Raw genomic sequence first — 12,760 nt, 5'->3', positions numbered from 1 at the left:
CAGCAGGGAAGGGGCTAGGGCTGCACTCCTACAACAAGGATTGGGCCCCTCATGGCTTCCTCATATCCATCTCTGGCACGCCAACATCTTAAAAGTCGAGTTTGTGGGTGTTTTTGGCACTCTGCCCAAAAAAGTTGCTGACCCCTGATGTAGAGAAAGTCCTCACCCATTCTCTTTCCTTTGTCTTTTTGAGGTAGGATCCAGGCAGCTTTAGTCAAATTTTCAATAGTCCCTACCCCACATTTTCAGCATGGATTTGAACATTAGAAACATGAATTCAGCTCAAATCAGAGCTGGGCACCTAACTTGCTCAGTGCTTTTGTAAGTCTTTTCAGATGCATAAATACCTTTTTAAAATGTAAGTCACTTTTTTAAATGGGCCATAGACCTAAGTGACTTAGGTATCTCACTTTGAATATGTTCCCTCTTCCTGTCTGTGAGTAAACCAGTTGACATGGTATCATTGTACAAATGATACTGATAATTCTATCTCTAGGTATTTGTAATATGCCCACCCAGATGACAACCTATCTTAGTCTCCAAAAATAAAAATGTCACTCTTGGCCGAAAATAATGTTTCATTTCATTCCAGAAGTAAAATAACAAATTGCCTTTAATGGTAGCATCACCAGAAATAGGCCTTGGTTGCTTTTTCATGTCACTTTCAAGTGCCTTGTTGATATTTTTATGGATTTTTATTATATAGCTTGTTATGCAGCTAGAAAAAACACATCGTGTTCTTGAAGTTTGGCAGGCAGGGGGCTGAGCTATAATAAGAATTGTTACACTCATGGTTTTAATATCTTTTACTTCAAAGCAAGGACTTGATTTGATCTTTCATCATCTCAGCTGTTGTTTACCAGCTTCCTACAGATGCTGTTTGAACTAGCAAACCCCACATTTCCTGGTTTGAGTGAGTAATTCCCTTGGTAGTTGCAATCCGTTCACTAGAAGGCTTAGTCGTCCTGATTGAATGATGCCACTAACAAGAAGGGGATAAACTATTTAAACGTGAAGTATCACCTTTCAATCAAATAATAACCAGACAAATTAGCTTGGCTTAGCTCCTCAGCCCTACTTCCCATTTACTGCTTTGAAAGGAAACAGGTAGCAAGAACAGGGCTGGCTTGGGGGGTCAATTTGCTCAGAGCATCAGAAGCCGACAGACGTGCCTCTCATACAAGGTCTTCTCTTTTGGCACTGATAGGTGAATAGCATTTTGCTTCTTGCAGAGCCTTTTAAATCAGCTGAAATTTAAAAATTGCTGATGAGGAAAGAGGTGCTAGGTCACAGACCAAAGAGCACAGACCAAAATAAGTTCTTATTCTACACCAAACACTGCTGTGTCCACATACTTTAAAATGAAATAACTGGCGTCAGTTGCATGTGATTTGTCCTTTCCTTCTCAGCCTCTATTCCCTCTCCCCCAGCCCAATGGCAGGAGAGGGAGAATGGGTGTAGATATAACTATACATAGATATTGTATGTATAGATGTTACGGAAAAGTTGAAAGGCTCCAACGGAGATTGACGTCTTGTTGTGCTGGGTGCCTTACATATAGGCTGACCATAAGGAAATATGGGACATAAGGGACACTGCCCCCCACCCCACACTGCTCCAACTCCTGGCCAGATTGTGCCCTGTTTCTGGGATGTCCATTATAATTCTAAACAGCCATCCCGGACTCTTAAATCCGAAACTGTCCTGGCTAAACCAGGACATATGGTCACCCTACACTTATATGTGCAGCAAGAGAGAGTCCTTGTCCCAAGGAGTTAAGTCAAAGTCCAAAAGCCAAGATAAGACAAAGTCAAAAACAGACAAAGGTTGAGAAGGGAAACAAACACTGGAAGTGATTTGCCTAAAGTCGCACAATAAATCAGTTGCAGTGCTGGGAATAAAATTAAACTCTCCAGAGTCCCAGTTGATGTCTCTTTCACTGAACTACACTGGGTCTTTCTCTTACATACTTTTGATGGGGAAGAACTGCACTTTGAGCTTGGCATAGAATTTGGTGGGGTTAGTGGCTGGTCTTGTATTCTGCAGGACATAATTGCATAGTCTCAGGTTGGCTTCCTCAAAAGTTCACCTTTCTCTGGATCGTTTCACTGGGTCAGAGAAATAGAGCAGCTGACTGTAGCCATATCCTAGAACTTTAGGTAAACCCAAGTCCACAACATAAGCAGCCTTGAAGATAAGGACCACAAATATGTTATTTCTCTACTAAGTTTTTCTCCCACCCCCCACCCAACAGTCACCTTTTACAGCAAAATGCTAAGCCACCATGTTAGAATCTACTTAGCTTTCACTATTTTCTAATAAAACACCATTTTAGGGGGGGAAAAAAGGGTGATTTTGGTAACAAGCAGGTGTGAGGAAAATGACGGAGTGTCTTTTTCAAAGAAGTCCAAGAATAATTTCTCCACTGTTCAGAATACTTGGATAGTCAGTCTACCTCAGAGGCATTGAACTTTTATCAGTCAAAGAGCCACTTCATCATTGAATGGAATCTGAGTCATGCTGGCACTAAACCCCATGCAGAATTTGTAAAGTAAGGGCCAGATTCTCATTTATGCTAAAGCCTTTCCAATGGCACAAGACCCGAAGACCTTATATTATTTCAGTTGTTTCAGAAAATCTCTTCACCCAAAGCACTTGGGGGTTAAATTAATTCAGCAATGAGTTAAACAGCAACAGAGGAGGAAAAACTGAAAGGCACAGGCAAGGGAGAAAAGATGATTTCCACTTTAAATTTTTGTTTTAAAAATGAAGAGAGTACAGACAGAAGAGAGATGAAGGGAAGCTGCACATCATGGTCTGAGGGGTGGGGGGAAGCTATTATACCCCAGTGGTATGAAGAGAGGCAGAGGAGACCAGTGCTACAAAACTGTGTAAGAGGTTTATTACATGTGGAACATCACACACATTTAGTACAAGTTATATTAAAAGCTACAGCTTTTAGTTACCTGGAGCTGGTTATCGTACCCACAGATTGCTGATATGTGACAGCATCTGTCTATTAGTAGTAGTACGTGGTGTTTCTGCTGCAGTAGTGCCAAGGAGCCATGGCCATAGACTAGGATCCCACAGTAGGAGGCAATTTGCAGACACAGAACGTAAAAAATCCTGTCTTTGTCTCCTGTGACCTAGAGTTCAACAAGCCAAAGTTAAGACTGAATTGTAGAGCTTCCTGTTCCACTAGAACTGAAAAGCTTCCTTCCGTGGTGTTCCTTGTCTCATCTTCTGAATCCCCTTTTTTTATATTACCACTTTGTCTCATGGCAAGATAGGTTAATGTTTTTCTTGTGTCATTGTTAAATTTGCCTTGAATTTCCCCATACTCTTGATTTTGAGGAAGAGGAAAGTTAAACAGAACCTGACTGTCTGTTTCTGTTATTGATAAAAAGTTACATGTGTTGCTCCTCCTAGCCAACAGGGCCCAGATTTAAAAAAGTTAAACGGACACATGCCTTGTGGAATTTATAAAAGGCTCTAAACTGGTCAGACCCTTAAGTCCATGACATCTAAGCATCCATCCAGTCAGGTTATGCATTGCAAGTGACTGCAGTGTAGTGTAGCGTAGACAGACATGAGCTAGTAAGCATGGATAGCAGGAGCAATGTAGTCATTTATCACACTTCTTAGTGGGGCAGATTAGCCTGGGCTGAACTCCATGTTGCCCCTGCACCTTTTCCATTGGAACTCAGCATCTAAAATAACTGGGGAGTCTTTTGAAAATTCACCCTTTGTCTTTTATTAATTTCTCTACCTATAAAAATTCTCATCAAGTGTCTGATCATTTTGTTGGGCTCTTCTAAGTCTAGGTTGAGTACCATTGTTTTAGACAAGTAAGAATATTGTAACAAGAAGTGCACATTTTCCCAATTTTTAATAGAGTATCTAAATCCATGCTAGGCAGGACTTGAGGGCCAGGACTCCTTTGCACAGAAGGAACAGCACTAAATCAGGTTTTAAGCCACCCACAGTTTCTGGCCTAGGTAGGCTGATCATGCTTCTTAGACATTGAGAAGCCTCTGAATCTCACAAACAGGAGTTTTACATTTGATAGTTTAGAACAGTGGTTCTCAACCTTTGGTATCTTACATAGCCCTTGCTGATTGATGTGGTAAAAGAGAAACCGGAAGCCCCACTGTAGCGCTTCCGGTTTTGCTGCCACGAGCTGAGTTCCACTTTTTCCACCGCAGCCTGGGGCAAAACAGCCTGCACAGGGCCTCCCTCCCTATCACCTGGCACACTGATGCTGGGGAGTGAAAGCCCTGGCACACCGGACACGGTGGGAGGGGTGTCAGCCAGAACTTCCAGCCCAAGCAGGCAAAGACCAGAATGCAGCACCCATGTATTCGCTGCCTGTGTCTCACTTACCCCCAGAGTACCACGGATTGAGAAACACTGGTTTAGAATGACACCTTCAATTTATTTCCACGTTTTACATCATTGCCCTATCTCAGTGTGATTAGTGAGAAAGGAAGTGACTTGCAAGTTTGGAAAATAGTAAATGCAGACCTGGCTTTGCAGAGCAGGACTTATTTCATACTTTTCAAGAAGTTTTCAGACCAATTCATCTGACAAGTCAGCTGTTCCGCTGAGCCTTATTTAAGGAAGTAAATAAAATGTATCCCGGATGTGTCCTTACCCAGGATATAGTCAACCCTTGGATGATGTAAGAGGGAATTTGCCTTTGCTTAAGGTTCTATTATGTCCCATATTATTTGAAACTTCTTAAATCGAAGCAGTGAGACTTGACAGTGAGAGAGAACTGTGAATTTTATTGATGGTGTCTCTGCTGCACAGGGATAAAAAAGATGCCTCCCTTTACATGTCGGTGAGTTCAATATAAAACCTGAGGGGTGTTCTCCTGAGACACTTACTGTGTTCTTCCAAAGTCGGGGTTAAGAATTGGGAGGAAACATCCACAGGCCATCAAATTTGGAAGGCATATCTTGAAAAAGGGTTCTGTAAGATGCCTACATGGCTGCTTGCAGATAGAAAAGTCTTGCATTCTGTAAACTTGGTTTCCCTTTAGATGAAGTTTGTCATGCATGCAGAAGCAAAGGGTTGGCTTCAGTTTGTTAGTGCCCATTTGTATAACTTAACTGGCTTGCCTGGACTGGAACTCAGTGCCGATTCAAGGGGCAAGAAAATTAATTGTTAGTTAAGCTGGTTTTCTAAGCTACTTACATTCACTCCTGGCGCTTTCCTTTTTCCCAGATGGTCTGGTTTCTGTAGCAAAAGGGAAGAAAATTTACATTTTCTTTAACTCAGGTCTGCCTGAAATCTGTTAATTCTGGACTCTTTAAAATCTCTTCAATTTGGAGATGCTAACAATCACACAGTAAATTTAAATCAGTTTCTCTGCAAGCTTGTTTTCCCACTTATCTGTAAGATAGGGAAGATCATCCCTGCCTTACAGGCATGTAAATTTTAATGGTTTTGTCCCTAATTCAGCAAAAACTTTTAAGTATATTCTGTTGGAATCCACAAGATGCTAGGCCTGTGTTCAAGTGCTTTGCTGTACTGGGTCCATAATAGTTGTAAAACTTTTTGAGATCATTTGAAAAGAAATGCATTATTTTTACACTTATTCTTGCTTGAAAGCAAGACGTGGAGACACTGAAAGAACAGTCTCACGTGGCAGCAAGGGAATTTTAGGCTAGATATTAGGAAGAATTTTCTCACTAGGAGTGTAGTAAAACACTGGAACAGGTTACCCAGAGAGCTGGTGGAATCTCCATCCTTGGAGGCTTTCAAGACCCAGCTAGACAAAGCTTTGGCTGGGATGATCTAGTTGGGGCTGGTTCTGCTCTGTGCAGGGGGTTGGACTAGATGACCTCCTGAGGTCTCTTCCAGCCTTCATGTTCTATATGATTCTGTGAAGATGGAAACATTTTAAAATTCAGCCCTGAATGTTAATTTTGCAAATTAAACTTTTTTTAATGCAAACTCCGTATCTGAATATTCATCAAACTTTTTGGCATCTAAAATCCAGATCTCGGCATTACAATCTGGGCATATTTCTTTCATAAACTTAGTACATTATCAGTTACATAGCATTGGCATAACTATTATAGGCATTTGAGGAAACTTAAAATTAGCTGCATGGAAGCATTCTTGAGTAGAAATAGGGGAGTTTTTTCCAGTAAGTGATTAAGGTTTTGTTTATCCCAAAATTGTTTATCAATTTAACTAATAGTTTCAGATGGGAACAAAAAACAAGAGAATGGGCAAACCCCCACCATTTTTAACCCATAGTTCAGGGATTAGAGCACTGATGAGGACAGAAGAGAGCCAGGTTCTATTCTCTCCTCTGCCAGAGAGGTTGAATCTGTATCTCCCATCACAAACACAATTGACCTAATCACTGCACTATAGAGGTGCTCTTAATCACTCCTGTTTGATCCTCTTCCACTCTGTATAAGTAGATGTTCAATATAACAAGGACAGGTACCTCAGTGTCCTGTCTCCCATTTGCGTGTCCTAACCCTGAAAGGAGAGACTTTTTTATTTTTCTGTCATTTGTTTTGGTGGGTACATAAATACAAATTGAATAGTACCAGCAGAAAAACAAAAGAAGCACTGCCTCACTACGCCTCTTAGTGGTGGTCAGGAAAATCTTCTGGGAAGCATAGGTTCAAATCCTCTCAGGTCAGTGATGTAGCATCTGAATCCTTGTGTAAAAGCGGGACCTGTAGCTGCAATCGCTGCTCCTTTGGTGAGCTTACCCTTACCTTTTCTTACAAGTGCTTAATACATTTTGTGCTGAAAGCTAACAAGATGGGAGTTTTTTTTCCCCTGGCCTTTTATTTTGGCAAGGAAAAGCTGGGGGAAACCTAAGTTTTGTCTACTAGATGTTTAAAAAAATGTACAGGGCTCATAATCATTAATCAAAACCTTAATGACTTGAGCATAAGTTGATGCCGAGGGAGTTTGTTTTTGCTTTTTTTCCAAAACACAAGGAACATTTAGGATCCCAAATCCTGTTATAAGTGTACAAGAGATAGGTGCCTCCTTAAACCTCCTGCTGAGTTGATTTTTTCCTCTCTGATTTGCAGCACTGTGCTGCCAAATACAGAGAAAGGGAACTGAAGGCAAAGACTATTTAATAGACGCATACAGAGACAGCATGATGGATTTAAATGAATGGGAGGAGGTGGCTGAAGGAAGAAGCCTTGATGACTGGAGCACCTTGTTTATATCACCTCTGAGAGTCAATTACATGCCTATTGCACAGCACAAAGCCCAGTTGTCTAGACAATCGTCTAATTGCCTTTCCTTGGTAAGCAGCGGCCCTGGTGACATTCCAGACCTTGACCTCTGCCCTGTCCAACTTCAAAACAAGTGCCATTAGGAATCACATAACACTGCGCATTAAAGATGGTAGGAAAAGGTCATAGGATCAGCCTACAGCAAGAGTTTCAGCAACAGTTCTGAATATAGAGCATTCACCCTCTGAGACTGATCTATTGTAAGAGAGCATTAGTACAACTCCATTGCTTATAATGGGGCTGCATGGGAACCAACTGAGGTTTGTCTGCTAGGGGTTGGGGGCGAAGGTATGCAGAACAGAGTTGCTCAGGCCTACCAACTTTTGCTTCGTAAAGGGCTTGGACAATCCCTAACTAGGAAAAAGGCTGTAAAGCTATTCCAGGGTAGATTTACAATGTCAATTAACAAGGTTACAGAGGAAGTAATTAGGTGGAGGGGTGGTTCTACAGATACTACAGCAAAGCAGATAAATAATTTAGTGAAAACAATTAGGGAAAACTTTCCAATTGTGTGACTTAAGAAACTAAGGTTCTGGGGTTTGGGGGGAGGGGGAGGAGCAATTTAATTAGAGCGACTTTGGGGAGCCACCCTAGTTAAAGCACCTGCAGTGTCTCAGGTATTTAGTGTGCTGATGCTTCAAAATGGCGGTGGGGGCTCTTTAACTAAATCTCATTAGACTAATTTTAAAGCGCCTCTGCCACCATTTTGAAGCACAGTGACGCTGAATACACGTGACACTGAGACTGGTGGAGTGTTCTAATTAATTGAGTCTGCTCTAACTAGAACACATCTGAGCAGGCATTGGGCATGTATATTGGTGCCCTTAAGTCTTCGAACACTGGAGCATTTCCAAAAATGTGACCCATCTGAGAAAGAAAAGGACTGGGGAGTTTCTGAGAACATAGGGATGTGTTCTCAGTGGGTGTAAACAAAAATTCTTGCCTGTTAATTTCCATAGGCAGATGCAGTTCTTGTCTCGGACCCTGGAAGACAGGTTTCTGCCTGTAGAATCCTCACAATTCCATTTGCCAAGGACTTGATTTTTTTGAGTTTCCGCAACTGCCATTGACTGACTCCATTTGGAATCAGGGAATGCTCAATAGCTCTGCACATACAAAATGAAATCGCAGTTCAGAAAGATAAGTACATCATGAAAGATCTCTAATGAACTGTGCTGCTAATTACATGCATAAAGGTCAGGGTATTTTCAGCTTTCCTCCAGATTCAGAGACAAACAGTTGAGTGAAAAAAATCCATTTTAATAGCAAACCTTATTGAGTAAGTGTTTGTCTGAGAAGTACTAGAACTAATACCTATGGTGTTTAGGGTTTACTGAGGAAGGCAGCAGATGAAGAACAGGTCTCTTGAAATTCTGTGCCCATACCTCAATTGGTATAATCTGGACTAGGTCTTTTGAAACCAATGGAGTGATGCCAATTTACACAAGTGAGTACTGTATCTGGTGTTCTATTTCCAGGCATGCTAAAGGTGTTAGTGTGTAAATGACTACAAAAATTATTGCCTGAAGGTTTTATGCTCAAAGACAGATCAGGTATCTGGTCCAGAGAGGGTACATCCCTGGCTGTTAGAAGAAATAAAAGGAGGAAAAAATGGTGAAGTGTTAACTCATATTTTTAGAAGTTTTATAATGACAGGTCACATTCCCAAGGACTATAAAGTGGCAAATCTAACACCCGTTATTCAAAAGGGGCAAAAGATATAGCAAGCAATTATAATTTAACACCAGTTGTGGGAAAAATATTAGAAACCATTTTATGAGATTTGGGGAATGAACAGCTTGGAAAGTGTAATTTGATTAGAGATGGCCAACATGGGTTTTTGAAGGAGGTTTTAAGTAATCTGGAATTCTTCAACAGTATTGCTGTCATGGGAGGCAGTGGATGTGGATTGGATGGCTTGTAATCAAGGCAACCTTTCCAAGCGGTGGATTGGGATGCAACTGCATGGCTTCTGTTAGCTTCACTATGCTGTGCTGCTGAAACACTTTTTAAGTACATTTAGACAAGGGACAATACTGAGTCCCCTGACAAGTCATAGGTAGGAAATCTAGGCATGGTGACATGATTTAAGTGTGCACTGAGTTTAGCTCCTAATCATTCTGTGGAGATGGGGGAGGGATCAAAAACAAAAGGCAACCAAGCCAACCAAAAAAAGGAAGGACAGTGATCATGGTTTAAAGCAGGGGTGCTTCACCTGCAGCCACCAGGCCAGATCTGGCTCCCAGCACCATGTCATCCAGCCAGGGCAGGTGAGCAAGGCCCAATCCAAACATGCAGAGCTGGGCAAGGGTAGCACAGGGCCCCAAAGCCTGATCCTGGCACCCAAGACCCTGTGACAGAATGGGTCCTGAGGCAGCTGTGGTACTTCTTAGTGGCTGAGCTAATCCTGCCCTCTTTCAGTTGCTCCATGAACCCCTGTCACAGTCTCACCTGCCCCATCTTCAAGAGCATGGGGACATGGTAAGAGCTTTCCCAGAGTTCTGGAGTGATCTTACCAGTGCTACCCAAACCCTAACTTAAAATGTTAGTGGGTCCTCACTAAAGACCTATCCTGGGCCCTGCCAGCACTTATCAGGCACCACTTGTGTCCCCACAGGCCCAACCTACGACTCCAAATATTAATCATGCTTTAGAGGTAGTATTCATGACCTCTGGCTACCCTCATAGCCATCGCTATGCCTCTCACCTGTCACTAAGACACCATTTTGTGAACTTCCTGATCCCAGCCATATGTTTTGCCCTTCTAGTTCTAATCTGTTTGTCCAAGCTTCAGCCTTTACAGCCTTGGTCCCTTTTCTCTCACTGAGGCCCTCAGCCCTGGCCACTGTTACAGGCTCATCTCTGCTGCATCCCTGTCCAGTAGCAGGGATCAAAACAGAGCACAGCCATAGCACCCAGGCATCCTGCTGCATGGCCTCCTTTCTGCCCCTACAGCCAGAACCAAAACCACTGGTTTTAACCATAAACTGACACACAAGCAAACTGCTTCCCTCTAAACTCAAACCCTACTTTGGGTCACTATCCCACAGTCCTTTATACTCACCCCCAGGCTATCTCCTTCTAGCTGTCTAGTGTACTGTGGGTACCTGTAGGTCTGTCTCCTGCAGTCTCATTTGCCTCTCAGAAGCTCCTCTCTGTGCAGACATCAGGGCCAGACTGCTTGCTTCAGCTTAGGAGCTGAGCATATAATCCTCTAGGCACTACCCTACCAGTTGCATGGTTTCTCTACCATACACAGGGATGTCCTTTTAGCTTAATAATCTTCTGCTCCTACTACACTGCTGTTATTACTGTACCTTTCTAGAGCTCTTCCCTTATTTTCCTTATTATGCAGGTAGACCCCAGGAAGGAACTGCAGCATTGTAGCCCCTTAACTTGGACTCTCCCCTTCTCTGCCCCCCCTCCCCCCATGCTTATTCCAGTATATCTGGCTTGGTTCAGCTGTTCTTCCCCTCATAAATTAACAGGAGCAAGCCCCTTTCATGAGCCCTAGAGCCTGATCCTGGCACACGAGGCCAGGCAGAAATGGCATGGGGCCCCAGAGCCTGATCCCAGCATGTGGGGCTGGGTGGTGGTGGTGGTGCAAGGCTGGGTGTGGGCAGCATGGGGCTTCAAAGCCCAGTACAGTGTTTGAGGTTGGGCAGAGGCAGCATGGGGCCCTGTGGCCTGATCCTAGTATCTGGGTGCCAGCCAAACCTACGTGGGCCCAGTTCTGGCATGTGGGATCTGATCTGGCATGTGGACCAGCCTTGAACCACTCACCTGGCCCATAATGCCAAGACACTGAACAATACTGGTTTAAAACCTTGGACTGGGATGTTTGAGATGGGGTTTTACATCCCAGCTCAGCATGGAAGTACATATACTCTGGTGATGAGTGTGGTATAAGAACCTTGCATAGGCTACAAGAGTGCTGTTGACTTTTAAAGGCTGCCCAGGCACAGGAATCATCTGCCTGTGTGGAACAACTGGCAAAATCAAGCTTTTTAATTTGTTTTTATGCTTCAGCTTGTCACTTACAAAATGGCGAAGAATCTGGCACAGCCTTTGTCTCAGCTTTTTAGATTGTAAATGCTTCCAACACAGGACTGTTGCTTAGCATGGGCTCTTACTCTCCCTGTGCCACTGGCTATGCTTCATGGTCTACAGCATACAAGTCAGTTCCCTTCCCAGCCTTTCTTTTTTTGTCTATTCAGACTTAGGAGTTTGGGGTAGGGACAGTCTCTCACTACATCACATGCCTGTGCTTTGGCTAGAACAGTGGGTCCCTGATTTCATTTGGGACTTCTTAATGCTCCTGGAGTGTGAATAATTGATAATGATGAAGAAAGAATATTTGAAAAAAAACCAAGCAGAAGCTGAAAACAAACAATGGCTTCCCTATGTGCAAGGAATTGACTTAGGAGCTAAATTCAGTTTCCTTTTTTAGGATCAAGATGATGGCTTCAGGAACAGATATGCAAGTTTATGCTACTAAAACTGATATTGGGGCTCCTAAACAAGCGGCCCAGTTAATCAAAGTACTGAGTCTCGTTGATTTCATTTGGTACTCAGCGCTCTGAAAAGCCATACACTTCCTGTAAGATTTCCAGTGAGTAAGTGCCTTTGGAGCTTAAAGCAGGGGTTTAGATTCATAAACCATTTACTTGTTCTTGAAAATTTAACCCCTGTGTGTCAACTTCAGAGCCTAACTTTAGGCTCCTATTCTTGAAAATCCTGAACTGATGACAGCATCAAATGTACATGGATCCTACAAAAGTGGAGGGTACAATAAGCAGGGAAACAGGAGGGGTTCCCCATGTAGAATAATTTAGTTCTCTTCAGGGCTAGTAAATGGAGAATGTAGTTTTAATGCAGACAAATGTAAAATGATAAGTCTAGGGGGCAATGCACTAAAACTGAGAGTACATATTAAATGGAAAATCCATGCAGCATACTGATCAGGAAAGGTATTTGGGGTTATTGTAGATAAGACCTTCAAGCCATCATACCAGTATACTGCTGCAGTTAAAAAAATGAAAACCAGGAGGATGTGAAGCATCAATAGGAGGAGAAAATAGGAATCAAAAGGAGCAATCTTGTTGCACTGCTTTGGCCAAACCTCAAGAATATAGTTACTATCTACAGGGATCAAATCATTCAATCTGGGCAGGACTCCTGTATAGCAGAGCCTTGATCCCAGGTCTTTTTCTCATGATGTTTGTAATACAAAAAAAGGTTGAGAGGCTGAGAAGATTTCCACTCAGGAAACAGAGACCTTCACAGTAAAATGGAAGTATTCAAAATGATTAGGAGGGTAGAAAAAGTGCAAGGTGTAAGGAGCGAATTCAGTAGCTAAATCTTAATTCTCCATTAGTTTAAAATGATGTAGTTGTCTGGAAGTTGGTAACAGCTAGGAATACAGCCCCAGAGTCAAGAATTGTTTTCTGTCCCTGCTCTAAACCCCATCTGCATTT

General features: G+C 42.6%; 1 long non-coding RNA gene across 1 annotated transcript; it reads left to right on the top strand.

Annotated features, from left to right (window-relative positions):
- The first annotated feature begins 5,254 nt into the window (after positions 1-5,254).
- Positions 5,255-8,871, top strand: LOC109324533. The gene is made up of 3 exons (XR_002104949.1): positions 5,255-5,353; positions 7,071-7,294; positions 8,243-8,871. It is a non-coding gene; the product is annotated as an uncharacterized LOC109324533 (long non-coding RNA).
- The last annotated feature ends 3,889 nt before the right edge of the window (positions 8,872-12,760 follow it).

This window comes from Crocodylus porosus, unplaced genomic scaffold (genome assembly GCF_001723895.1).
Source record: "Crocodylus porosus isolate Cpor-Errol unplaced genomic scaffold, CroPor_comp1, whole genome shotgun sequence".
Lineage (NCBI taxonomy): Eukaryota > Metazoa > Chordata > Crocodylia > Crocodylidae > Crocodylus > Crocodylus porosus.
Note: the sequence above shows the minus strand (reverse complement) of the source record. Positions and strands in the feature narration are given on the sequence as shown.